The 26,166-nt window shown below is 50.7% G+C and overlaps 1 protein-coding gene across 3 annotated transcripts in view; it reads right to left on the bottom strand.

Annotated features, from left to right (window-relative positions):
• STK40 (serine/threonine kinase 40) overlaps positions 1–21,770 on the bottom strand; it is a 39,665-nt gene extending 17,895 nt beyond the window's left edge. The window contains exon 1 of one of the 3 annotated variants that reach the window (XM_026455701.2): positions 21,556–21,770. The gene's annotated coding sequence lies outside the window, so the exon portion shown is untranslated. Of the gene's footprint in view, positions 1–3,085; positions 3,240–21,555 lie in introns of those variants that run through there. The other 2 variants (XM_026455703.2, XM_031934326.1) reach the window with 2 other exon arrangements.
• Positions 21,771–26,166: the final 4,396 nt, after the last annotated feature.

Below are 26,166 nucleotides of genomic sequence, written 5' to 3'. Positions count from 1 at the left end.
GGAGGATTGCTTGAGCCCAGGAGTTCGAGACCAGCCTGGGCAATGTTGTGAGACCCATCTCAATAAAATTAGTATAACATTTAAAAATTTTTAAAAATTAAAATTAAAAATAAGGTTGATTTTTTATGTAGTTAAATATTTCAGTCTTTTCCTTTAGTTTGTTTTTGCTGATACTCCTGGAAGCCGTCTTCTACTCTAAGAACAGATGTGTCTTCACCAGTAAGGTGGAATCCTCACATGCTATTGTTTTGGCCCTTATTCTTTTTTTTTTTTTTTTTTTTTTTTTTTTAAGATGGAGTCTAGCTCTTGTTGCCCAGGCCGGAGTGCAATGGCGTGATCTTGGCTCACCGCAACCTCCGCCTCCCAGGTTCAAGCGATTCTCCTGCCTCAGCCTCCCAAGTAGCTGGGATTACAGGCATGTGCCACCACATCCAGCTAATTTTGTGTTTTTAGTAGAGACGGGGTTTCTCCATGTTGGTCGGGCTGGTCTCCAACTCCCAACCTCAGGTGATACGCCCACCTCGGCCTCCCAAAGTGTTGGGATTACAGGCGTAAGCACCATGCCCGGCCTGTTTTGGCCCTTATTCTAAACTCTAGGAGACTGACTATATGTGGTGAACCGGAAAGTAGGAGGGATGATCCAATGCACTGCAGGTCTAATTTACCAGGCTCACCTCCCATCATCCCAATTTGTTTTCAGAGCTGTGCCACTGGGGAGCACAGCCATGACTTAATTTTGAGAATAACTAGGATTGTGTAACTCACTGAGCCCCAACAGTCCCCAGATGGAGCAGAAGCCACAGTTAGGCTTGGCTGGGCCTTCTGCCAAAGAGGCTCATGCTGGAAGCAGATTCAATGTCGTTCACATAAAAGCAGAGAAGGGTAAAACTGCTTCTAGAGACATCTTTAAAAGCTGGGCAGTCATGTGTCTGGCACTGTGTTCCTGATCTTTACTTGGCTAACTCCCACGTATCCTCCTCAACGTAAGTATCACTTCCTCAGAGAAGTCTTCCTTGATAGCCTCATGACCAGTGGGTCTCAGTTAGTCTCACTCACGGTGGTCTGTAATTTTCCTCCATAGTACTTTCCAAATTTTGTAATTATGTATTTATTTGTGTTTATATGCTCAATGTCTGCCCCCATCCACCAGAAAAATTCCACCACAACTAAACATTTCACAAGGAAAAACAAATGTATAAACATATATACAAAACCACTGCAGCCCACTGCCCGGCCTAGCAGATACTCCATGAGTGAATGGATACCCTCCCTCCAGTTGGTGACAGTCACTGCCAGGGTCGGTGGCCCTGGGCCTGTCCTGCGCTGCCCACTGCCTCCAGTAGTAAGTTGGTATCACCACCCTTCTGACCCTGTTCCCTGTCTTCCTGGGAACAGTAAGCCTCCTCTTTCTTTCCCAGGTCTCTGCAGAGCATCATGGAGGCGTGTCACATCTGTGTAGACACTGCCTATGCGCCTACGCACAGGCATGGTCTAGACAACAGTTTGTAGGGAGCAGCTGCGGCACAGACAATGAGTGGGCTCAGCCTGACCCATCCCTCCCCCCATCAGGATTCGACTCAAGCAAATGGCACGGGAACTGCTCCAAGACACAGGCCGACAGAAGGATGGCAGCAGACGGGCAGGGAGACGAAAAAGACGCTCGCGGGGGAAGAGGGAGCAAGGCTGCCTCCCTTCCTGCCACCCCTTCATGCTACCCACAGTTGACTGAAGCAAAGGAAGCGTCATGAAGAGGCAGGCCCAGAAAACTGGAAGCTGCTGCAGGCTTACTAGTAGGGTGAGCAAAGACACAGTTCCCAGGGACAGACCCTCCTCTCCCTGCCCCATCCTCCAATCATACAGCTGTGCGTCCCTCCAGAGACACGCCTGCAAGTGGTCCACAAACACTCCTCTAGGGGGCCCGCTCAGAGGGACCCTGGCTTCACAGTGAGATCTGTGATGATGATGCCCTGGCTACTCTGGTCTCAGGAAGACTGGGAGCCCAGGTCCCCCCAGACACCTGGTTCACAGGCTAGGGTGCAGGGCCCACTACTCAGTGCCCCAGGAACTCAACCGTCCTTGCTTAGCAGTCTCTTTTTTGAGACAGAGTCTTGCTCTGTCGCCCAGGCTGGAGTGCAACGGTGCAATCTCTGCTCACTGCAACCTCTGCCTCCCAGGCTCAAGTGATTCTTCTGCTTCAGCCTCCCAAGTACCTGGGATTACAGGCACCTACCACCACACCCAGCTAATTTATTTTTTATTTTTTATTTTTAGTGGAGACAGGGTTTCAGCATGTTGGCCAGGCTGGTCTCGAACTCCTGACCTTAGGTAATCTGCCTGCCTTGGCCTCCCAAAGTGCTGGGATTACAGACATGAGCCACCATGCCCGGCCAACTCTTCTACATTCTATCCTCACAAGTCAGCACCAGTCCCCTTAGAACCTGAACTCAACAAGAAGCTCAGTGAGGCAACAATGAGGGTGAGGGGGCCAGGAGAGAGCAAGAAAGCCCAGCTGGCACCCCGCCGTCCGCAGGCTGTAGCTGTGCCCGATTCTGAAAGCAAGGGGTTTCATTGCTTTGCCAAGCCTGGGGAGCAAGCATGGGCCTCAGGGTGAGAGGGCCTCGCCTGTGGGACAGCTCCCACTGCACGGCCTGAGTAGGGGGTACCTGATCTTACTCTGTCAATTTGGGGCTAAAGTCACCTCACCCTAAAGCTACTGGGCTATGTGAGCCCAGGTCTCCCAGCAAGGCAGTGAAAGTCAGGCCATCAGAACTACATAAGGGTTCCAAGGCTGAAGATGCCCAGAGTCCAGTGGTATAATGTGACCAGGTCCAGGAGAGCTGGCAGGGGTAGCTCTACCCCATGGTTCAACCTGGTGGACACACCAATCTCCAAAGGGATGTGGGATACAAACAAAGACGGCACTGAGTGGATGAAATGTCGTCACTGATCTCCCCAGCTCAGTCTGTCCTCATGTCTACCCAACTACAAAGCAGCTGAAGCCTGGCCAAGGCATGGAGGGTCCCCCCCACACACAGAGAAGCATCCCCACAGGCGGCCACATAGGAGCGCACACGTTGGCAATTACCTACTTGGCACACAGTAAGGGACTGTCCAGGATGAAGAGGCCGCCAGCCTCCCTGAAGGGGTCTGTGGTCATGCTCCAGTTGGAGGTGAAGTGTGGGTGGTGGAGAGGAGTCTGGAATTCAGACCTGGTGCCTCCAGCTTAACATCTCCTGGAGCTGGATTGCAGGAGGAGGGCAGAGCACATATATTGCGCTGTAAAACTTTTACTGCCGAAGGACATAGCTTCTGAGTGTGTGCGTTGGTCAAAACAATTGAACAGTACAGTTAAAAGACGTGAAATCACTGTGTGTAAATATACCTATGTTTTTTAAAAGGCAAGCTGCAATCCACCCAGACAGAGCAATTTTTGAGACAGAGTCTTGCTCTGTCGACCGGGCTGGAGTGCAGTGGCCGGATCTCAGCTCACTGCAAGCTCTGCCTCCCGAGTAGCTGGGACTACAGGCGCCCGCTACCTCGCCCGGCTAGTTTTTTTTTGTATTTTTTAGTAGAGATGGGGTTTCACCATGTTAGCCAGGATGGTCTTGATCTCCTGACCTTGTGATCTGCCCGTCTCGGCCTCCCAAAGTGCTGGGATTACAGGCTTGAGCCACCGCGCCTGGCCGCAAGCTGCAATCTTAACCAAGTGGTCAAAGTCACTATCACCAATAACAGAACAAACTGGCATCACATGCCTCCTGACATGATGCCCTTAATCAACATGTCCTACTTATGCTATTTTTTTTTTTTTTCCAAGACAGGGTCTTGCTCTGTCACCCAGACCGCAGTGCAGCTTCCACCTCCCAGGCCCAAGTGATTCTCCCACCTTAGCCTCCCGGGTAGCTGAGCCTACAGGCACACGTCACCATACCTGGCTAATTTTTTAAATTTTTTGTAGAGAGGAGGTCTTGCTATGTTGCATAGGCTGGTCTCCAACTCCTGGACTAAAGTGATCCTCCCACCTTGGCCTCCCAAAGTGCTAGGATTACAGGTGTGAGCCACCGCCCCCGATCTACTCATGCAGTTTTTTTTTTTTTTCCCCAAAAATGTATAATTCGAATCTAATCATGAAACAAACCCAAATTGAAGGACATTCACAATAGGCCTGTATGTTTCAAAAACATCCATGTCAGATAGTTAAAGAAAAGCTCAAGAATGATTCTAGATTAAAGGAGACTAAACACATACAACAAAGAAATACAATGGGTGATCCTGGAGAAAAAAGGTACAAAGGACATGACTGGGCAACTGGTAAAATCTGAATATAGACTGTTTATTAGATAATAGTATTGTATCAGCTAAGTTTCCGGAACTTGCAAATTGCATTGTGGTTCTACGGGAGAATGTCCTTGTTCTGAGGTGATACATACTCAAGTGTTTCGGGGTGAACGGTCATGAAGTCTGTAACTTACTCTCAGGTCCCCGGAGGTAGAGGAGAAAGTCCAACCTGCTCAAATAGCTCCCAAGACCTGATTCACAGGTTCAGAGGGACCTGTGGCTTGTGGGTACACAGCCAACAGTGGCAGAACGTGCAGTCTCATATATGTTGGGCAGAACCAGCCTGGCATGAACAGGAATTCAGTCTTGTATGGCCCCCTCTCTTCAATACTGTGCTATATCAAGGAAATGGTGGGTGGGGGGGCCTCCATGCAATCTCCGGGCCTGCCACCTGGTGGCGTCTTTCTGCAGTGCATCTTCACAGGGTTTCTCTGCACCAGGTGCAGGATGGTGGGGCCCTGCTCTCCGCAGGTTGATCAGGAAGGATGCACGCCATGGGAAGAGCCCACCTCAGCCACCTGTGTGAGTGGGGCTGGGCAATCAGATCCCAGGAGGCTGCCGTCTCTCTGCCACTTTGGAGGTCCTCCAAAGGCTCCATGCTCTTCAGGAAGAACCCCAATTCCTCAGTGAGCCTAACCAGACCTAGACTACCTCTCCAGCCTCACTGCCCTTAAATGGACCCTAAATCCAGCCACACCAAATGACACAATCCCGAGTATGCCATGAACACCCCTGCCCCGCCCTGCTCTCCCTGATTGGTACATCCTTCTCCCTCAGTCCTCACTGAAATGTCACCTGCTGCACAAAGTCTTCACAGAAGGCCTCCTGCCAAAGCTGGCTGCTCCTCCTCCAACCCCCAGAGCACCTGAGCACACCTCCATCCCCTCCCACTGTGCTGCACATTGGTGTATCTGTCTGACTCCCCCATCTCAGGCTGTGGGCTCCCTTGAGGGAGCAACTCCCATCCACCGCTGCCTCCCTGCACCCAGCCCACTGCCCGGGCAAAGCTGGAAGAGAACACAGTGTGGGGCTGTTTGCTGGGCATCCATAAGGCACCATGGTCCCTGCTGGGGCAGGAGACAGAAGCAGTTGAATAAAGAGGTACAAAGTGTGATTCACAGGAAAACTATGTCCAAGGAGAGGTCAGCGGCTGGAGTGGGACGCTGAAGAAAGTACAGACGGTCAGACGAGCCAGTATCTGCCAACTCACGGCTGGAGACAGGGTGCCGCAGCTGTAGGTAACTGGGGCTGCACTCGATGGTCTGTCCAGAAGTCCCATGTCAGAAACGCATGAGGCAGAACGGGGTCTAAGCTGGCTGGTCACCAGGGGTTACGCTTAGACAGCATTTGCTGCTGGAGAGGAACCCCTACTGAAGAAATAAACCTACTCACAGCACACCTGCAGCTGTGCAGAAGCCCTAACTGATGAAGAGATGGACCAGGCCCTGTGTGGGAGAATGCCCCAAATCCAGCCAAACGATCTGCTTTCCTGCGACAAGATGTGGAGAGTGTGTGAGTGACAGCCTGGCCTGTCCCTTCACACTGGTGACAGGTCCTCCATGCCACTCCAGGTTTGTGGTGTGAAGGTCCTTCTGTTGGTCAGAAAAATTTCAACCACTTTCGCTTCTCTGAAGAGAACTTCTGGCCTAACTATGCATTTACCTGACTACACCTGGGGTGAAATGATGACACTCGAGGTGACTGATGTGAAATCTGAATGTGTGATCAAACTGAGGTCACCACCCATGCTCTACAGACCACCTGTCCACACTAGGTGGCTGCCAGGGCTCTTGTAGATTACTGCGCACCTCTCTGGGTGGTGAATTTCAGACTTAGAACCCGCAAGGGCAGCTCACACTCTCAGATTAACCAACATAATTAATTTTTACACATGGCTTTATAGTTTACAAAGCACTTGCGAATATAATCATCCCTCAGTATCCATGGGGGATTGGTTCCAGGACCTCTGACAGATACTAAAATCCAAGGATGCTTAAGTCCCTAATATAACGTAGTATTTGCATACAACCCGTACATATACTCCCATGCTACACTTTTTTTTTTTTTGATGGAGTCTCGCTCTGTCACCCAGGCTGGAGTGCAGTGGCACGATGTTGGCTCACTGCAACCTCCGCTTCCTGGGTTCAGGTGATTCTGATGCCCCAGGCTCCTGAGTAGTGGGGATTACAGGTGCATGCCACCATGCCCAGTTAATTTTTGTATTTTTAGGAGAGATGGGGTTTCACCGTATTGACCAGGCTGGTCTCAAACTCCTGGACCTCAAGTGATCTGTCCACCTCAGCCTCCCAAAACGCTGGGATTACAGGCGAGAGCCACCATGCCCAGGCCCATATACTTTAAATAATCTCTAGATTTATAATACTTAATGCAATGGAAATGCTGTGTAGTTATTATACTGTATTAAGAAATAATGACAAGAAGGGCCAGGCGTGGTGGCTCACGCCTGTAATCCAAGCACTTTGGGAGACCAAGGCAGGTGGATCATGAGGTCAGGAGATCCAGACCATCCTGGCTAACACAGTGAAATCCCATTTCTACTAAAAATACAAAAAATTAGCCAGGCATGGCGGTGGGCGCCTATAGTCCCAGCTACTCGGGAGGCTGAGGCAGGAGAATGGAGTGAACCTGGGAGGCGGAACTTGCAGTGGGTCGAGATCACACCACTGCACTCCAGCCTGGGCAACAGAGTGAGACTCTGTCTAAAAAAAAAAAGAAAGAAAGAATGACAGGAAAAAAACAGTATGGCTGGGTGCCATGGGTCATGCCTATGTAATCACAGATCATGTGATCATACCATTGTACTCCGGCCTAGGTGACAGAGCAGAGCAAGACCCTGTCACCAAAAAAAAAAAAAAGGACTGGGTGCGGTGGCTCAAACCTATAATCCCAGCACTTTAGGAGGCCAAGGTGGGCAAATCACCTGAGGTCAGGAGTTCGAGACCAGCCTGGCCAACATGGTGAAACCCCATCTCTACTAAAAATACAAAAAAAACTAGCTGGGTGTGGCACTGTTTGCCTGTAATCCCAGCTATTTGGGAGGCTGAGGCAGGAGAATTGCTGGAACCTGGAGGCCAAGGTTGCAGAGACTCGAGATTGCGCCACTGCACTCCAGCCTGGGTGACAGAGCGAGACTCCACTGAAAAGAGGGGAGGGGAGGGGAGGGGAGGGGAGGGCAGGGCACGGAGAAAGAAAATGTCTGTACATGTTTAGTCCAGACACAACCATCCATTTTTATTCCTGAACATTTTTGATCTGCAGTTGGTTGAACCCACAGATGCAGAACCCATGGATGTGGAGGGCTGGTACATAATGACAACTGATCATGTCCCCACAACACACACACAAAACACAACATTTTCTAGAAAAAGAAATTGAGCTCAGGCGTGGTGGCTCATGCCTGTTACTCCAGCGTTCTGGGAGGCCGAGGTGGGAGAATCACTTGAGCCCAGGAGTTCAAAGCTGGGCACAGCTCGTAGTCCCGGCTACTTGGGAGTTTTAGGTTGCTTAGTTTGGAGGATTGTTGAGCTCAGGAGTTCAAGGCTGCAGCAAGCCATGACAGTACCACTCTAGCCTGGGGGACAAAGTGAGACCTTGTCTCAAAAAAAAAAAAAAGAAAAAGAAAAGAAAAAAGAAATTGACACTCAGAACTCTGAGACCTTCCTGAAGTCACCTGGCTAGCTGTTGGAAGAGCTGGGATATAAAAACAGCTTTTCCAATGCTGTATTCCATATTCTTTTTCCCTGACTACACTGATTCCTCAATTGTTCCTTCTCCACCCAATGTCTGCATAGTTCCAGGCATGCCAAGCATAGAGAGGACAGTACCCTCTAGACTTACTTCTAAACAATCATTCTCCTGCAACCAAGGTGCCATCAAGCCAGAAAGCTGCAGGTGAGCAGGGAGGGAGATAAGCCATGCTTCCCTCGGAAGGAGGCATTTCAGGGGCTGCTGACTGGGGCCTCTCTGGAGAAAAGGGCTGAGTCAGAGGCTGGGTTACTGAGATATCCCTCCATGAGCCAAGAGGCAGCATCCCCCACCCTTCCCTGACACAAGCACTCTGGGCACCACTCCTGGTGCACTTAATACTCACGTTTAGATGCTTCTACCAGGGACACCTACAGACCTGCTCTCCATCCACAAAGGCAGTCCAGGAAACCCAGAGGAATTCATAGCTCAGAGAACCAAGGGTTTCAAGCCATGGACCAGTGACGCAAATGCCAACTGGGATAACAAGATGGATTTGGGGGTCATGGAGGTCTGGGCTCAAATTTCAACTTCTGACACTCACTTCTCTTGTGACTCTACACTAGTCACCTACCCTCTGGGGGCCTCAGTTTCCTCATCTGTAAAACAGAGATGATAGTATGCCTCCCTTCACAGGACAGCTGAATGATGCCATGGCTGGCAGTATCACCAGGTCTTTGCTGGGTGAAGGGTAGGTGCTCCCTGTTCCGTGCTGAGGACGCTTCCCTGTGGCAAGTCTCTGCAGGTATGTCTTTTTTTCATTATCATTTGATGGGCACCCACCGCTTGCCAGAAACCATTCCCAGTGTTTCCCAGATTTTCTCTTTAACTGGCACCACTTTCTGATGTGCATTCTCCCCTTTCATTATTGAAAAAGCAAAGCCTAAAGACGGTGGCCCAGGTCGAGGCTCTGGTGAGGGCTTTCTCGCTGAGTCTGAATGACAGCCAGCCCTGAAGGAGGCACGTACCCTCTCCCCGGGAGCTTGGTGGCTGTGAACAATCTCCTTAGGAACCCACTGGAAGCCATTTGTTTTGTGCTCAGGACAGATGCTGATGGGCTGGGGAGGCGGAGAGAGAGGAGGATTAGTAATCCCTCGATTTCAGCCAGGACTCCCTGATGACAAAGATTCATGCATGTGCTGTCATCTTCACTGTTCCAAAAGACAGCGATGATTTTGTTCATTTTTAAAACACAGGACATGTATAGCTCCAATTTGTCAAGAATACATAATATCATCATCTAATGCACAATATCACATCTCCAAATGCTGCACTTTATTGCTTTGGGGGTTGTAAGCAATGTAAGCTCTGGCTGCTTCTAACCAGAGCTCTCTTTGTATGGGGTGACCCCACCCCCTGAGGCCTGCTCTGCTCCCAGCCTGTGGGAGAGTACCTGCTGCAGCCAGAGAGGAAGTGACTCAGCCCAGTGGGAAGTGGGAGGGGCGGTCAGCAAGAGGGCCCTGCGCCCAGCCTGCTCCCCCAGCACATCCTCTGCCACCACTGCCTTTCCTCAGCAGGAGTCCAATGTGCAGAGCACAGCAGGCCTGGGGGCCAGGCAGGGCCTGAAACTCCAGGGTCTGCAGCTTGGTGACCTAGCTCTAGTCTCCTCCAGGAGGCAAGGTTCATGAGTTAGCCCCACAAAAGGAGACTGTGTAATCAGTGATATCCCTCCTCATCCCATTGCCCCGAGGAAGTCCCCACTGGGCTTTTCTGTGACCTCCTTTGGAGGCTGCAAAGAAAGTCTACAAGCTAAAGGCCCCTGGCCAAGGGATGCATCCCAGAGAAATTCTGGAAGAAAAGTCTCAGGGCTGTGCACACAGAGAAGCTTTCTCTGCAGGCTCTCCTGGGGGAAAGATAAATGGAGTTAGAGACCAGTCCCCATGGCCCTGAACCAGGCCGGCTGCTCCTGGGAGCAAAGGGCTTTACCAGCAGTCATGATGAGAGCCACCAGCGCAGAATCCGGGGCAGCACTGCCAGACTTGCCACTGGCTCTCCCCTCCCAAGGGCCTCCGGAAGCAGCTGATGTGACAACAAATAATCCGTCACTGTGTGTGGGTGTCAGAGGAGGAAGGGACAGACTTACAAGCTCTTTCTCTGGGCCGTATTGGCCTGGCATCTCCATCCCGAGAAGTAGCCTGGGAAAGCAGCCAAGCACACTGGCTTAGGGGATGTTTGCGGTGGCCCCTTGGCTCTGCAGGGTGCCTTCTGCCATGTGCAGTGAAGGCAGACTGAGTCACTGGCAGGTCTTCCCTGTCATACTGGCCTGCTCTGGCTCACTTGGACTAGAAGAGGAGATTGCAACAAGGGAGATCCTGGCATGGGCATGTGACTAAGAGGCCCCTCAGCTCCAACCATCAGTTATTGCTTTGTGCAGTGACTCAGCCCTGGAATAAGGCCTGCCATGGGGTCCCATGTGGAGTTCAAGTTCTTACCACTCACAATAGCCCAAATCAGGCAAGGAGAAAGCAGCAAACAACCACTGGTTGAGTCTAAAAGCCACCATTCTGTTCACTGTGTGACCTGGACACATGCTTCTCGGCTCTGCAGTCTTCTGTCTAGAGGACGGGGACAGTGCTACTCCCAAAAATGGTTCCCTCCCTTCAGGATTGCCAGGGCCCAGCACATAGCAGGCACTAGATGCTTAACTTAGAAAGGTTACGTTTCCTGGCTGGGTGTGATGGCTCACGTCTGTGATCCCAACACTGGGAGGCCGAGGCAGGTTGATCACCTGAGGTCAGGAGTTTGAGACCAGCCTGGCCAACACGGTGAAACCCCATTTCTACTGAAAATACAAAAATCAGCTGGGTGTGGTGGTAGACGCCTGTAATCCCAGCTACTCAGGAGGCTGAGGCAGGACAATCACTTGAGAATCACTTGAACCCAGGAGGTAGAGGCTGCAGTGAGCCGAGATCGTGCCACTGCACTCCAGCCTGGGTGACAGAGTGAGACTCTGTCTCAAAAAAAAAAAAAAAAAAAGAAAGAAAGAAATGTTACGTTTCCATCCTTCTATCCCAGATTTCCAGAGTGACAGAGAGGAAAGCCCAGCCAGGCCAGGCCTAGGTGCCTGCGATTCTCTTCATACTGTTTTCAATAGCAAAAATCACCACAATTATCCTGTGAGAAAGGCAATCTGGACTGGGGCCAGCAAATTGCCTTTCCTTAACTGCCTCTGTTAAAAATTAAATTAAATTTCACAACTTTAGGCCAAGCGCGGTGGCTCACGCCTGTAATTCCAGCACTTTGGGAGGCTGAGGCGGGTGGATCACCTGAGGTCAGGAGTTTGAGACCAGTTCGGCCAACATGGCAAAACCCTGTCTCTACTGAAAATAACAAAAATTAGCTGGGCATGGTGGCGGGTGCCTATAATTCCAGTGACTAGGGAGGCTGAGGCAGGGGAATCATTTGAATCCGGGAGGTGGAGATTGCAGTGTGCTAAGATCGTGCCATTGCACTCTAGCCTGGGCAACAAGAGCAATACTCCGTCTTTAAAAAAAAAAAATTCACAACTTTGACAGTGAACAATACAGTTCGCTTTCTGAAGTCTGACTGAATGCTGAGGGCTATGGCTGCTCAGAGGGGCAACAGGCTGCCTGGTATGATTAGAAAGGCCAACAGCAGGCGGTCCCTTCAGAGTGCTCCTCTGTTGGCCTCCCCTGCTCTGAATCACCAAGAGCTGGACGTGGCAGATCACGAGGGCCAGGAGCCACCACTGCAAGACTATGTCCATGCACTGAGGGCGTGTTCATTATGTGTCCGCTTATATGTAGGTCTCGAGAAGGGTCTGGTCCACCTCAGGCCTCCCAGGCTCTGCACAAGCCCAGAAGGTATGCAGGAAACAGGTGTGAAACCACAGCCAACAAAGAAAAAGAAAATGGACCTGCCTTGGGCCTAGCAATGCCAGTTCTGGGATGGATCCTGCAGATATACTCACACAGGTTCACAAAGATAATGTGCTCAACAAGGGTCCCTATAGAGACACGTGTAGCAGCAAAAAACAAAACCATAAAAATCAACACACACACACGTGCCCCCAAGGCAGGAAACTACCTAAACGGCCATCCAGAGAGGACTGGCTAATTATGTTCATCTAGACAACGGAATACTATGCAGCCTTTCCAACTAGGTCCACGCCTGCTGATAAAGATGTCTATGTTACCAACATAAGCACACTGCAGGAATATATGTATAGCATAATCCTATTTAGGTTAAAAAAGATTATACACACCTTTGAATATGCATAGGAAACTTCTAGAAGAAATTTTTTTTTTTTAGACGGAGGGCAATGGTACAATCTCACTGCAACCGTCATCTCCCTGGTTCAGTTCTCTGCCTCAGACTCTCGAGTAGCTGGGATTATAGGTGCTCGCCACCACACCTGGCTAATTTTTGTATTTTTAGTAGAGACAGGGTTTCACTATCTTGGCCAGGCTCGTCTTGAACTCCTGACCTCATGATCCACTAGCCTCGGTCTCTCAAAATGCTGGGATTACAGGCATAAGCCGCCGCGCTCAGCCTAGAAGAAATTTAAGTGGACACCTCCAGTCAATAGAACTAAGGGCCCCAAGAGGGGAGGGAGAGCTTTATTATATATTCTCCCGTATTGTTTAACTATTGTACCATAAACTACTAAAACAACAATATTTTTTAAAATCTAAAGATTTTCTGAACCCATTAGAAGTATTAAGAGGAGTAGTGGAGCCAGGCGTGGTGGCTCACGCCTGTAATCCCAGCACTTTGGGAGGCCGAGGTGGCGGATCATGAGATCAGGAGTTCAAGACCAGCCTGGCCAACACTGAACCCCGTCTCTACTAAAAATAGAAAAATTAGCCGGGTGTGGTGGCATGCGCCTGTAGTCCCAGCTACTCGGGAGGCTGAGGCAGGAGAATTGCTTGAATCTGGGAGGCGGAGGTTGCAGTGAGCCAAGACTATGCCATTGCACTCCAGCCTGGGCAACACAGTGAGACTCCGTCTCAAAAAAAAAAAAAAAAAAAAAAGTAGTAGTGGAATCAGGCGAGGCTGGGCCTCAGAGAAGGTGGACTTGAGAGAGTATGGCCTGGGAAGAGGTGTAAGCATAAGTGCCCTGGATGTGTGAGCTTGTGTGCCAATGCAATGGTGCAGCAAAAGAGTGAGAGGCAGGAGGACAAAGCGAACACCCCTGCAGCTCTCCAGATAGCCTGCAAACATGCCTGTAAGGAACTTTCTGCTTGCGACCTGGCATCCATAAGGGCTGAAAACTGGCTCAGGATGCCTCTTTTGGGACACTCACAGGCTCACTGGCAAGAACTCACCTGGGCCTTGCTAGAGCTGGCCCCTGGGTTCTGTCTGCCTGTCATGCACCAGGCTGAACGTGCTACAGGCCATAAAGCCTTGTATCTCATGACTACCTTAAGTGCAAGAATTGTGATGCCCATTTTACAGAGGAGGAAGCTGGGGTTGGAGACAGGAAGTGACTTTTTCAAGGTCACTCACTTCAGTATCTGAAGCCACATCTGATTTGAGCCTAGGCCCTTAACTGCTGGGTGACATGGTTGCAAGTCTCCTTGCCCACTACCCATAGGGCAGGTCGGGGAGGGACTTGTCTCAAGGCAGTGGCGGTTTCCATTCTTCAGGCAAGAAAGGGACTGGTTCAGCTTTGGGGCTGGCTCTATGAGTCCAAGATTCTATGTGGGCTGGACTCCCCGGGGCCAGAGCCCGGCCAGGATGGAGGAAGGGCACATGGGCTCTAGAGTCACACAAACTGAGTTGGAAATCCCAGCTCTGCCCTTACTGGCTGTGTAATAGTGGACAGGCTGTTTACCCCCGCTCTGAGCCTGGGTGTTCTCTGTAAAATAAGAGACAACCCTTACTTCCTTAGAGTCAATAATGTATTGCAGTATTGCAAAGGACCTGCGAGGTGGTGGGGCTCCTTTGTTTTTTTTTTTTTTTTTTTTTTGAGACGGAATCTTGCTCTGTCAGCAGGCTGGAGTGCAGTGGCGTGATCTTGGCTCACTGCAACCTCTGCCTCCTGGGTTCAAGCAATTCTCCTGCCTCAGCCTCCTGAGTAGCTGGGTCCACAGCCACGCACCACCACGCCCAGCTAATATTTTGTATTTTAGTAGAGATGGGGTTTCACCATGTTGGCCAGGATAGTCCTGATCTCCTGACCTCGTGATCTGCCTGCCTCAGCCTCCCAAAGCCTCACGCGGTACAGGCGTGAGCCACCGCACCTGGCCGGGCCTCCTTGTTTTTTTGCTGGTTTCCTTCCTGTTTTTTCAGAAGGGCCCACTCCAGGAGTCAGAAAAGAACACACACTATGAAACTTACCCCAAACTCAGTAACGCTGGGAGCGCCATACTTATTGCAAAAAGTAGCAGGACTCTTGCTCCCTAGAGTTGGCAGATGCCAGCAACAGGATTCCAAAAGCCCCATGGAATGCTGGGCTACACCAGGTCCAAGGTCCCCAAGGCGCTGAACTGAGTTTCTCCCTAGAGGCACTGTTGTCCCCTCAACACAACTCACATCAGCTCTGCCCCAGACAGAAATGACAAGCACAGCAGTCCTGTTCTTGCCAATTCCCACTACAATGACCAGTCCACTCTCTCTGCCTTCTGGACCCTTGCATCCAGACTTCCTAAAGGCTGAAGATCCTCTATGTCTTTTGCCAAGTAGGTGGCAGCGTGTAAACATATTTAGAGGGGACAGCTTTATTCTGCATGACAAGACCCCTTCTCAGTTCTTCTACTTTTGCTGCTTTCCAACAACTAGAGTTCCTTTGAAACCATCAGGCCTGTGGACTGCTAAGCTCTGGGGAGCCTGAACTCACACCCAAGACTGACTGTCATGGCCAGGACAGAATGAACACCATTGGATTGTGGCTTTTTTTTTTTTGAGACGGAGTCTTGCTCTGTCACCCAGGCAGGAGTGCAGTGGCACGATCTTGGCTCACTGCAAGCTTCACCTCCCGGGTTCATGCCATTCTCCTGCCTCAGCCTCCGGAGTAGCTGGGACTACAGACGCCTGCCACCACACTCAGCTAATTTTTTGTATTTTTAGTAGAGACGGGGTTTCACCGTGTTAGCTAGGATGGTCTCAATCTCCTGACCTTGTGATCCGCCCGCCTTGGCTTCCCAAAGTGCTGGGATTACAGGCGTGAGCCACCGTGGCTGGCCTGGGTTGTAGCCTCTTTAGGGAGAGGGAACACCTGCGTTCCCCTCAGGAAGTACGACCTCATCCCAAAAGAATAGATTCACTTGCTGGGGGAAAAATAAGGCTGCCCCAATTTATTTAAAGGAGGCCTAGAAATTATTTAAAAATAATAATAATAAAGGATAGTCTTTGAGGCAGCAATTCACTTCTAGAAATTTATCCTGCAGATGATACCTAAGGTGGGCAAACTCATATGTATGAAGAAAGTCACTTCAGCAGAAGTGTTTAGAGAGTAGAATACAGAAAACAACCCAAGTGTTAGCAGAGAGTTTGTTGAATAAATTACATTCGCAGTGGGACACATCATAGCCACAAACGACCCAGACCTGCATGTACCGAAGTGGAACTATCTCTAAGACGGTAAGTAAATTACAGCAAGCAATTCCATCCTTTTCCCTCCTGGATCTTGATTACAGAGCTTGGGAGGATACGCTGGGGGTGCTGTGGGCCCTGGGCTACCTTCAAGGCCAGAGTCTCACCTGAGCAGGTGGAGGAGAAAGAAATGCTCTTGTTTCAGACCATTTTCTCATTTACTTTCTTTACACAACAAACCCAAGGACAAATCATGTAAAAAAATCTCCCAAATTCCAAAGGGTCTGTTTGAAGGCCCGCCCACCAGCACACCCCTTGCTCTAGTCCAATCCAGCTGAGGGACAGCTTCTGGCTCCCTTAGAACTTCAAGGGTCAAGGACACTGGGCAGCTTTCTCTCCCTTCCCTAAAGGTTCTGAGCAAGTCCTGGGTGGCCTCTGGCAGATACCAATCCTTCCTGAGGGGCTGAATCCGCTGAGTCAGCATCAGGCAGCAACTTCAATTTCCAGACCTCTCTCTAGATAAGATCTCCAGGGGACACAGAGAAAGCCCCTCTCCCTGAGGGTCTCTGCTGTTCAGGACCCCGTAGTATGCTGAATTGGGGTGGATATTGCCAGAGGGAAGGGTTGCTCTCAGGGCCATTGGAAAGCTGAAGATTTATCATTTTACAGATGTGAAACGTGAAGAGGTTCACCTCCCTGGTTAAATCTGGGCAGAGGAAAGGTGAAGGACGGAAAGCTGCCCTTCTCCCTGGTGCTGACTCAGGTGAAAGCAAAGGGAAGCCTGGCCCAAGTTCAGACAGGGTTCTACAAGACGTTCCAACTGATTCTTTCCCAAGAGGGTGCGCCCAGGGTTTACTGAATGAAGCTGGCAGATTTCACTGGCCATTATCTTCTCCTTGAGCCATCCCTATGTCTGCACTATCATTCACTCTGTCACCAAAACCAAGGACCTCAAGGTCACTGTCACCATTCCTCCTCCCTCTGGCATCACTTCCAGACACTCCCAGAGTCCAGCTGATTTCCCCCCAAACAGCTCATCTCTGCTCCTCTTCTCAACCCCATTGCCTCTGCCCTGATCCAAGCCCCTCTCAGCCCTTGCTGAGATTACTGCAACAGCCTCCTATGGGGACTCCAACCTCCCCTCGACCCACTCCATCCTCCAAAGCAGATGCAGGTCTAATGGTATGTTTCCTCCACTTAACGCAAGGCATCCATCACCAACAGAATACAAAATTCAAGCATCTGAGCCCTAGTGCCTGCCTCTCAGGCACGTCCTGCAGTCTGTCCCTTCACACTCTGGGCTAGAACTCCTGTGGTTCCTAAAGTGACACATGAATTACCACATATCCATGCTTGTGCCAGGCTGCTCCCCGTGCCTGGAGGGCTTAATAGACCCCCAGAAAACTCTATTCATTCTTCAAGATCCAGTTCAAGTTCTTTTCTTGAGACAGGGTCTCACTCTGTTGTCCAGGCTGGAGTGCAGTGGTGTGATTACAGCTTACTGGGAGTCAGGAACTCCCAGGCTCAAATGATCCTCCCACTTCAGCCTTCCAAGTAGCTGGAACTACAGGTACATGCCACTATGCTTAACTAATATTTTCTTTTTTAATTTTTGTAGAGATAGGGTCCCACTATGTTGGCCAGGTTGGTCTTCAATTCCTGGGCTCAAGCGATCCTCCTGCCTCAGCCTCCCAAAGTGTTGGGATTATAGGCGTGAGCTGCTGTGCCTAGTCCCAGTCCAAGTTCTAAGGGCTCTCTGAAGTTCTTCTCAGTCTCCTCCTCATCCTAGAGCTCAATCACTTCTTCCACTGGGGTCCCCCACATGCTGCAGACTTCTGTGAGAGACTTGCCAAACTGTGTACATGTTAATTGGTTAGAAGCCTGCCCCGTCCTGCTAGACCACAACCTCCTCCATGGTAGGGCCGGCCTCTCCATCCTCCTCCTGCCCCCAGGACCCAGCACAGCCTCAGCCACACATGGGAGCTCATGTATGTGGAATCAGGGCTCTATATTTTGAGTTACCACACTCATCAGCGTGTGTGACGCCTCTTGATGCTGCTTAATCAGGTACCAGACTAGGGTTGCTAGCAGGGACACACAGAGGAGAAATTCTAAATACATTTTCTCCCACGTATACTTTTTTTTTTTGAGACAGGGTCTCACTGTTCACCTGAACTGGAATGCAGTGGTGCAATCTTGGCTCACTGCAGCCTCCATCTCCTGCACTCAAGAGATCCTACCATCTCAGCCTCCCTAGTAGCTGGGACTACAGGTGCGTATGACCATGCCCAGCTAATTTTTGTATTTTTTGTAGAGACAGGTTTCGCCATGTTGCCCAGGCTGGTCTTGAACTCCTAGGCTCAAGCGATCTGCCTGTCTCAGCCTCCCAAAGTGCAGGGATTACAGGCATTAGCCACCGCGCCTGGCCAACCCATGTATACTTTAAAGTACTATTTTTTTCTCAGCAGTCCTACTTCTATATTTAAAAATAGTTCTTTTAAAGAGCCAAGCTGAATCATCTGCATGGCTCCCATACAGACTGGGTAAACTCCCCTTAGATTTTCTTTTCAGAAAGAATAAAATAAAATTCTGTGATCTTGTGATCCCTCAGGAATGGGACATAGTTCTAGTTGCCATGAATTGCTGCAACTAATTCCTAAGTTCTTTCCTATAGCCTGTAATAAGAGCTAACATTTACTATTCAGTGTCTGCTAAGTATTCATCCTGTAACATCTTACTCCTCACAACCGCCCTGTTAGGAAGGTACTCTTATTGTCCCCATTTTACAGATGAGAAAGCTGGGATGGAGAGAGTAAGTAACCCCTAGCGACCAGCATGGATAGGAGTAGCACACATATCTGTCTGATGGCAGAGACAAATAAGCTTTTTTTTTTTTGAGACAGAGTTTTGCTCTTGTTGCCCAGGCTGGAGTGCAACGGCGCAATTTTGGCTCACCACAACCTCCGCCTCCCAGGTTCAAGCGATTCTCCTGTCTCGGCCTCCCGAGTAGCTGGGATTACAAGCAAGCACCACCACGCCCAGCTAATTCTGTATTTTTAGTAGACAAGGGGTTTCTCCATGTTAGATTGGTCTCGAACTCCTGACCTCAGGTGATCTGCCCGCCTCGGCCTCCTAAAGTGCTGGGATTACAGGTGTGAACCATCACGCCTGGCCTCAAATAAGCTCTTAACTACTACAATCTACTGCCTTCCCCAAAGGTCAAATTAAAAGCACAAGTTAGCAAACACAGCACCCTTTACAACTGGCCTTTGAGAGGGCAGTCTTATCTCCCCAGATGCTCAAGCAACCTGAAATCCCAGGAAGAGAGGGGCACATGTGCCAGGCACTTCTGTGTCAGGCAGAGAAGCCCAGGCCAATGCAGGGAGCTTGCCATCTGGCACTGGTTGCACATGGTGCTTCCTCAGCAAAGATCCATCGCCCCAGCACCAACTCTCCTCTCTCAGAAGCCTAGGTTTGTCTCTGAAGAGTTCTCCAGCCCTTCAGTCCCTCCTGTCCTCCTCCTTCCCTCCTCTACTGGGACTCCAGTGAAATCTTTCTAAAATATGTAACCGCTGGGCGCAGTGGCTCAAGCCTGTAATCCCAGCACTTTGGGAGGCCGAGACGGGCGGATCACGAGGTCAGGAGTTCGAGACCATCCTGGCTAACCGGGTGAAACCCCGTCTCTACTAAAAAATACAAAAAGCTAGCTGGGCGAGGTGGCGGGTGCCTGTAGTCCCAGCTACTCGGGAGGCTGAGGCAGGAGAATGGCGTGAACCCAGGAGGCAGAGCTTGCAGTGAGCTGAGATCCCGGCCACTGCACTCCAGCCTGGGCGACAGAGCGAGACTCCGTCTCAAAAAATAACATAACATAACATAACATAACATAAAATATGTAACCAATCACGTCATTCCCCTGCTTCAGACCTTTTCACTTGCTCCTGGCTGCCCTGGGCATGATAAAATTGTTAACATGGCATTCTTTCATCCACCTATACTGCTTCACTTGTACCATATCAACTTCCATAGCACTAGATTGAACAAGCTGAGATTTCTGGAATAAACTATGAGTTTACTTGTCTATCTCACCCTCTAAGTATTCATTCTCACCTAGCTAAGCCTCTCCTCCTCTCCTTTTAGACTCAGCTCCAGCATCACTTCTGCCAAGCCTTCCCATGGCACACTCCTGACCCCACCGCACCCCCAAGGCTGAGCTCGCACCTTTCTCCACTGGGCTCCCACAGCACTCTGCTGCTGCTGCTATTAGTTTCTTCTTCTTCTTCTTTTGAGACAGAGTCTCACTCTGTCACCCAGGCTGGAGTGCAGTGGCTCAATCTCGGCTCACTGTAATCTCTGCTTCCCAGGTTCAAGCAATTATCTTGCCCCAGCCTTCCAAGTAACTGGGATTACAGGGCTGTCCCACCACGCCTGGCTAATTTTTCTATTTTTAGTAGAGATGGGGTTTCACCATGTTAGCCAGGCTGGTCTCAAACTTCTGACCTCAGGTGATCCGCCCGCCTCGGCTTCCCAACGTGTTAGGATTACAGGCATGAGCCACGGCGCCCGGCCACTACTAGCTTCTTTAGACCACATTTCAACCATTTGTTTACAGGTCAATTTCCCTTAACTAGACTGCATGCTCCTTGAAATAAAAATAGGTAACATTTATTGAATCCTTATTACGTGGCAAACACGGTTGTATGTTTTACGTGTTAACTTTTTACTCTTCACAATGTCTCTCTCTATGTTATCATCCCTGTTTTATAGATGAAGATACTGAGGCACAGGCAGACTAAGCAATGTGCCCACGGACACACAGCTGGAAAGTTGCTGAGCCAGAATTTGAACTCACGAAGTCTGGCTCCAAAGCCTACTCTTAACCACTATACTGTCTAGCACTTGCCTGTAAGCAAGGACTCTTGTTGTGGTCATGTGAGAAATGAATGAATGAATGAATGAGGACTGTCTAGAGTAACCCAACCAACAACTTGCACAGCAGGGCCATCAGGAAGCACTAAACGAGCTCACAGGCACTGTTTACAAACAAGATTCTTTTGACCCTACAATTAGACATTCTGCTCTTCCTTATCTCACGCAAAACTACTCAGAGGGAAAGGCGCCCAGCCCAGTATGCCTACCCTCTTCCCCACTGGTTCTCAAAATCAAAGCAAAGCCAACCGGTTTCCCCTAGTGACTTAAAACAGAGCAAAGTCTATCCTGCCACACAGAGGGCGGCTGTCATCTCTTCCTTCCGCTAACAAAAGGGCTTCAAACCTGGGGATTGGGGTGGGCAGAAAACTCGGCATCGGGAATCCGAATGTCCTTACTTACTGGCTGGAAGGCGGGGCCAAGTGGCGTGGGAATGGGCGGGCCTGACCGGCTCGGCAGGTGAAACACTGACCACAGCAAGCTCTCCTTGGAAAAGGCCGGCCAAACATGGCCTTGGCAAGCAGGTAGCTGTAACTCGTACCTGAACGCCGCCCGGGATATAAAAATTCCCCAGCAGCGGTAGCGCCCGTGCCAAAGAGTGAAGGCTCTTGGAGGAAGCCTTGGCTGGCCTCCCTTGGGACTCGTTCTATCAACTCACTCTTGGGATTAGGAGGGAAGCACGGAGAGACAGAAGGTGTCTTTTTGGAAAAATCTGGCTGGGTTCACACACCGGTTGCTTCACTCACTGGCTGGGTGACTCTGGGCAAAGCTGGCAGTGCCCACTTCCCAGAGCTGCGGCGGGGACTGAAGCTCCCGCGGCCTCCCGGTACCCGGCGCGAGGCAGTCCTCGCCCCTGCCGCCGGGGAAGGGCAGAGCCCCTAGCCGAGGAGGAGGCATTCGCCGGGACCATTTCTGCTGCACCCGATGGTTTCAGGCTGTCACTCCGATTCCACCGCCGCGGCCGCCGGGGCCCGCCCCGCCTACTCGCGACCCCCACCCGGCTCCCCGCTCCTGGACCCCTGCCCTCACCTTCGCCGGGTGGTCAGAGCTGTTCGCCCATAGTCCGTAGCCCAGAGCCAGGGCTGCTCGGCTCTCCGTCCCGGGGGGCCGGGGCCGGGCTGGGGGCGTGCGAGTCGCTCACCGCCGCCTTCCAGCGCAGCCAACCGAGCCGCCGCCGCCGCCGCCGCCTCCCTCCATGGCTGCGGCGCCGCCACCTGACAACGGAAGTGACGCACCGCTCCCTCCTCCCCAGCCTTTGCCGCGGCCCCGCCTCTCCTGGGCCCCGCCCCCCACCTGCGTCTCGGGCCCCGCCGCCCGCCTGTGTCTCCAGCCCGGCGGCTTTCGGATTGGAGCGCCATCTTGACGATGGGCGGAAGACTTCAGGCAACAGGCCAGAGTCCGACTGAGGATTGGTTCAGGGTGGGGCCTGGGCGAAACCTGTTATACGATTGGAGGCCGAGGCTCTAATGGGGCGGTACTTACTGCTGATCTACGGCTGCGGCGAGGCTTGGACTGAGGCACCGCCCCGCCCGACCCCACAGAACCTCGCCGGCCCTACACTCGCCCTGCCGAGGTTGAAGTCCCCGGCGGTTGGAAGATCGGCCAATTGTAGTGTATTTATCAGAAAAGTGACTGACTCATCCTTGATCCCCATTTCCCGGTTTGTGGAACTCTGTGAGGAAAGCGCTGCAGTTAGGCTCAATAAAAGACAGAAATTCCTGTCGCAGCGCTCATAATTCATTTCCCTCTAGGTCTCTCGCCTTTGTAGAAACCCCGAGGATGGCCAGCTTCAACCTAGAGATCCCTGAAGCTTTGACCAGGGAGGTTGACAGTGAAGCGTTCCTATTAGCGACTACAGCTATCTAACCTTAGTTCCTCCTGCTGCAGTTTCGGTCCCTTTCTCCTCCTCCTCCAGCAACCACGCCCTCCATGAATCAGCTTCTTGCACCAGCAGATGAGCCCTTTAAAGGGATTGCATCAGGCAAGTGACTCACTGGGGCCCTCTAAGAGCCTGGCTTCCCTCCCTTGGCATGCAGAAGCAGCTAAAAGGGCTCAGTGTCAGCAGCACCAGCGGCCATAGCCCTACTCCCTTGTCCCAGAGGTGTGAGTCAGGATGTTTGCTGCTTATGATGTGTAACTCTTGGCTGTCTTTCCAGTTGTCCCCTGGGTCACTCTATATCCATGTGTGGGCACACGTGTCTAAGCTTGTGTGCATCGCTGGGTTTTCCTAGGGTGTGTGGCCAGTTGTGTGTGTGTGCATTTGTCATCTCCACCTAGGCAGTGCCAGGACATGAGAGCTGGTATGAGTGAAGTCTGGCTGCCCCTATCTGTGTCCTTTGTCTCTGAATGCCTGATGCCCACTGAGCTGCTGATGGGGCTGAATAACAAGAGTAATCAGGACTGCTCCCACCATTGTGCCACGCTCTGCATGGAGCACTTGAGACATTAGTATTAGGTAGGCGGCTGTTTACAGCTAAGGAAGCCAGTGCTCAGAAAAGGAAATTAATGTGCCCAAACACACACAGCTAATAATGGCAGGGCTAGGATTTGAATCAAGTCTGATGGATTCCAAAGAGCTTGGCTTTGAATCCCTGCTGCATCACTTACAACTGGGCGATTATGTGCAAGTTGCCCAATCTTCCCCTTCTGTCCAAATAGGGATAACGCTTGGGGGATCACTGTGAGGACTTGGAGTTATGGAAACAGCTTTTTGCAAGACCCAGCAAGTGCTCATACTTATCTCAGTTAAAGGGCTTCAATGAGGTAGGTGACCAAAAGACAGGCATAAAGAAGGCCCCAGCCCACCAAGCTCCTCTCTCTGACAAAACAAAAAGCCTAGGGATTCCGGAAGCCCTGACTCTGATAAAAATGAGTTTTGGGTTTTCCAGAGCTCTAATTATCAGCTAGATGAATCACTCTGTGCTGACACCACCATCCCTACCCCCAGGAGACTCTCAGCTGATTGAAAATACAGGATTTTAACAAAGGAGAGGAGGAGGAACGGAAAGCTGGGAGGAGAAGAAGTAATGAATAGAAACCAAAGGTGTCAGCCAGAGGAAATGAGAAACTGTCATCAGGACACCAGCATGAGGAGAACGCTGGGACACACACACACACACACACACACTCTCACACTCACGCTGACATACTCTTGCTGGCTCTCCAACTCTGGGCTTACTGGCAGACGGTGCTGCCATAACAAAGTGACGCCTGTCACAACAGCATGAGATCGTTGCTTGATGAGGTATAGGCAGATCTGCCTATCACAGAAAGAGCGAAAGAGACCTTCAACCCCTAGAGGCTTCCTCAGGCTTCTGAACCCCAGTCTCCCTTACTGGTTGGCTCTGGCTTCTCTTTGTCACCAAATCGCAAGGCCTAAGTCTGGCAAATTCGGAGTGTCAGACCTACACTCTGTGGCTAGGTACCACCACTGTGATGAACAAAGGCACCTCTTATCATACTCTATCATCAGTATGATGCCAAGATTGCTGGGAAACGGAATAGCACAGTAGTTAAGATCATGGAGTTGGAGTCATACAGACCCGAGTTCAAATCCCCATTCTGTTGTTCACCTTGAGCAGGTCACGTAACTTCTTTGAGCCTGTTTGCTCATCTGTAAAATGGTGCTATTAATATATGGGGTTTTTATAATGATACAATAAGATTACTTTCAGGGCCGGGCACAGTGGCTCAAGCCTGTAATCCCAGCACATTGGGAGGCTGAGGTGGGTGGATTGTCTGAGGTCAGAAGTTTGAGACCAGCCTGGCTAACATGGCAAAACCCCATCTCTGCTAAAAATACACAAATTAGCTGGGCATGGTGGTGATAGGTGCCTGTAATCCCAGCTAGTTGAGAGGCTGAGTAGAGGGAATCACTTGAACCTGGCAGGCAGAGGTTGTAGTGAGCTGAGATTGCACCATTGCACTCCAGCCTGGGCAACAAGAGTGAAAGCCCATCTCAAAAAAAAAAGGCTTACTTTCATTCCACAAGATTGATGGAGTGCCCACTATGTACAGAGCACTGAGCTGGATGCTGGAGACTGGGCATAACCAGACAACAGCTCTGCCCTCGTGGAGCATCAGAGCACCCAGCACAGGGCAAGTAGTACAGTTCGACAAAGAGTAGCTGTTTTTTATATATTTTATTTTAGAGACAGGGTCTTGCTCTGTCATCCAGGCTGGAGTGCAGTGGCACAATCACAGCTCACTGCATCCTCAAACTCCCAGGCTCAAAAGATCCTCCCACCTCAGCCTCTCGAGTAGCTGGGACTTACAGGTGTGTGCTACCATGTCTTGCTAATTTTTAAAATTTTTTTTATAGAGACAGGGTCTCACTATATTGCCAGGGCTGGTCTTGAACTCCTGGGCGCAAGTGATCCTCCCACCATCAGCCTCCCAAAGTGCTGGGATTATAGGTGTGAGCCACTGCGCCTGGCCAGTAGCTATTTTTCATGACCATTATGGTGCCCATCTTGGCACTCTGCCTCTAACTTAGCCATGGGACTTGGGGAAAGACCCTTTCCCTCTCTGGGCCTCAGTTTCCTCAGCTGTAAAATGACAGAGTTGGACTGGTTCAGTAGCAGCAGTTCCCAACCTTCCCACCTTCAAAGCCTTTTTTAGTCTTTTTCCCTCTGCCTCCACACTATCCAGAATCTGGTGGGAGAGTAACACTTTGCATTGTTTTTCATCTTTTCCTTGGTGTTCTCCCCTCCTTCTCTCACAAAGATAGGTTATTCTGTATTCATTACTTCAGGAAACAAAGGATACAACAGAATGCTAAGCCCATTTTTAGCTTTTGAATTCCAAAAGCTTAGCTTTCAGGGAGGAATGGACAGAATTTTTGTGCAGATACAAATTTAGAAAACTGTATAAGAGGGGGATCTGGGAGTCTGAGATTGAGGAGGGGGGTCCCTGAGAAGAGAGAAGCTTCTTCTCAGTCTTCTAACTGGGAATATCACCTGGGCCCAAGGGCTTGAGAAGCAGAGAGGAGCTGTGCTCCTTTTCCTGGGTGGGGCACCAGGGAAGTCACAAAACCCTCTGGAGAAATGGCTGTGTGCTGCATTTTGGACAAACAGGACCTAACTCACCTAAGACCCAAGAATGTCCTAGGCCGAACATGGCCTGGGGAAAGCAGAAAAACAAAACAAAACTCTGCACACCTGAGAGGGGTATGGGTTACACTTGGAGGGGGTCTTTTGGTTGGGGGGTGGCGTGGGGAGCAACTCAACAGCAACCTTCATGGGCTGATGACAAAAGATCACAACCAAATGAGAATGTCTCAGTGGATACCAGTGTGACTGGAAGACCAAATCACAGTACGTTTCCCATGCTTTGCCACCTTGAAAGGAAGAGCCGGCCGGGCGCGGTGGCTCAAGCCTGTAATCCCAGCACTTTGGGAGGCCGAGACGGGCGGATCACGAGGTCAGGAGATCGAGACCATCCTGGCTAACACGGTGAAACCCCGTCTCTACTAAAAAAAATACAAAAAAAAAAACTAGCCGGGCGAGGTGGCGGGCGCCTATAGTCCCAGCTACTCCGGAGGCTGAGGCAGGAGAATGGCATAAACCCGGGAGGCGGAGCTTGCAGTGAGCTGAGATCTGGCCACTGCACTCCAGCTCGGGCGACAGAGCAAGACTCCGT

This window comes from Piliocolobus tephrosceles, chromosome 1 (genome assembly GCF_002776525.5).
Source record: "Piliocolobus tephrosceles isolate RC106 chromosome 1, ASM277652v3, whole genome shotgun sequence".
In the NCBI taxonomy this organism is placed as follows: domain Eukaryota; kingdom Metazoa; phylum Chordata; class Mammalia; order Primates; family Cercopithecidae; genus Piliocolobus; species Piliocolobus tephrosceles.
Note: the sequence above shows the minus strand (reverse complement) of the source record. Positions and strands in the feature narration are given on the sequence as shown.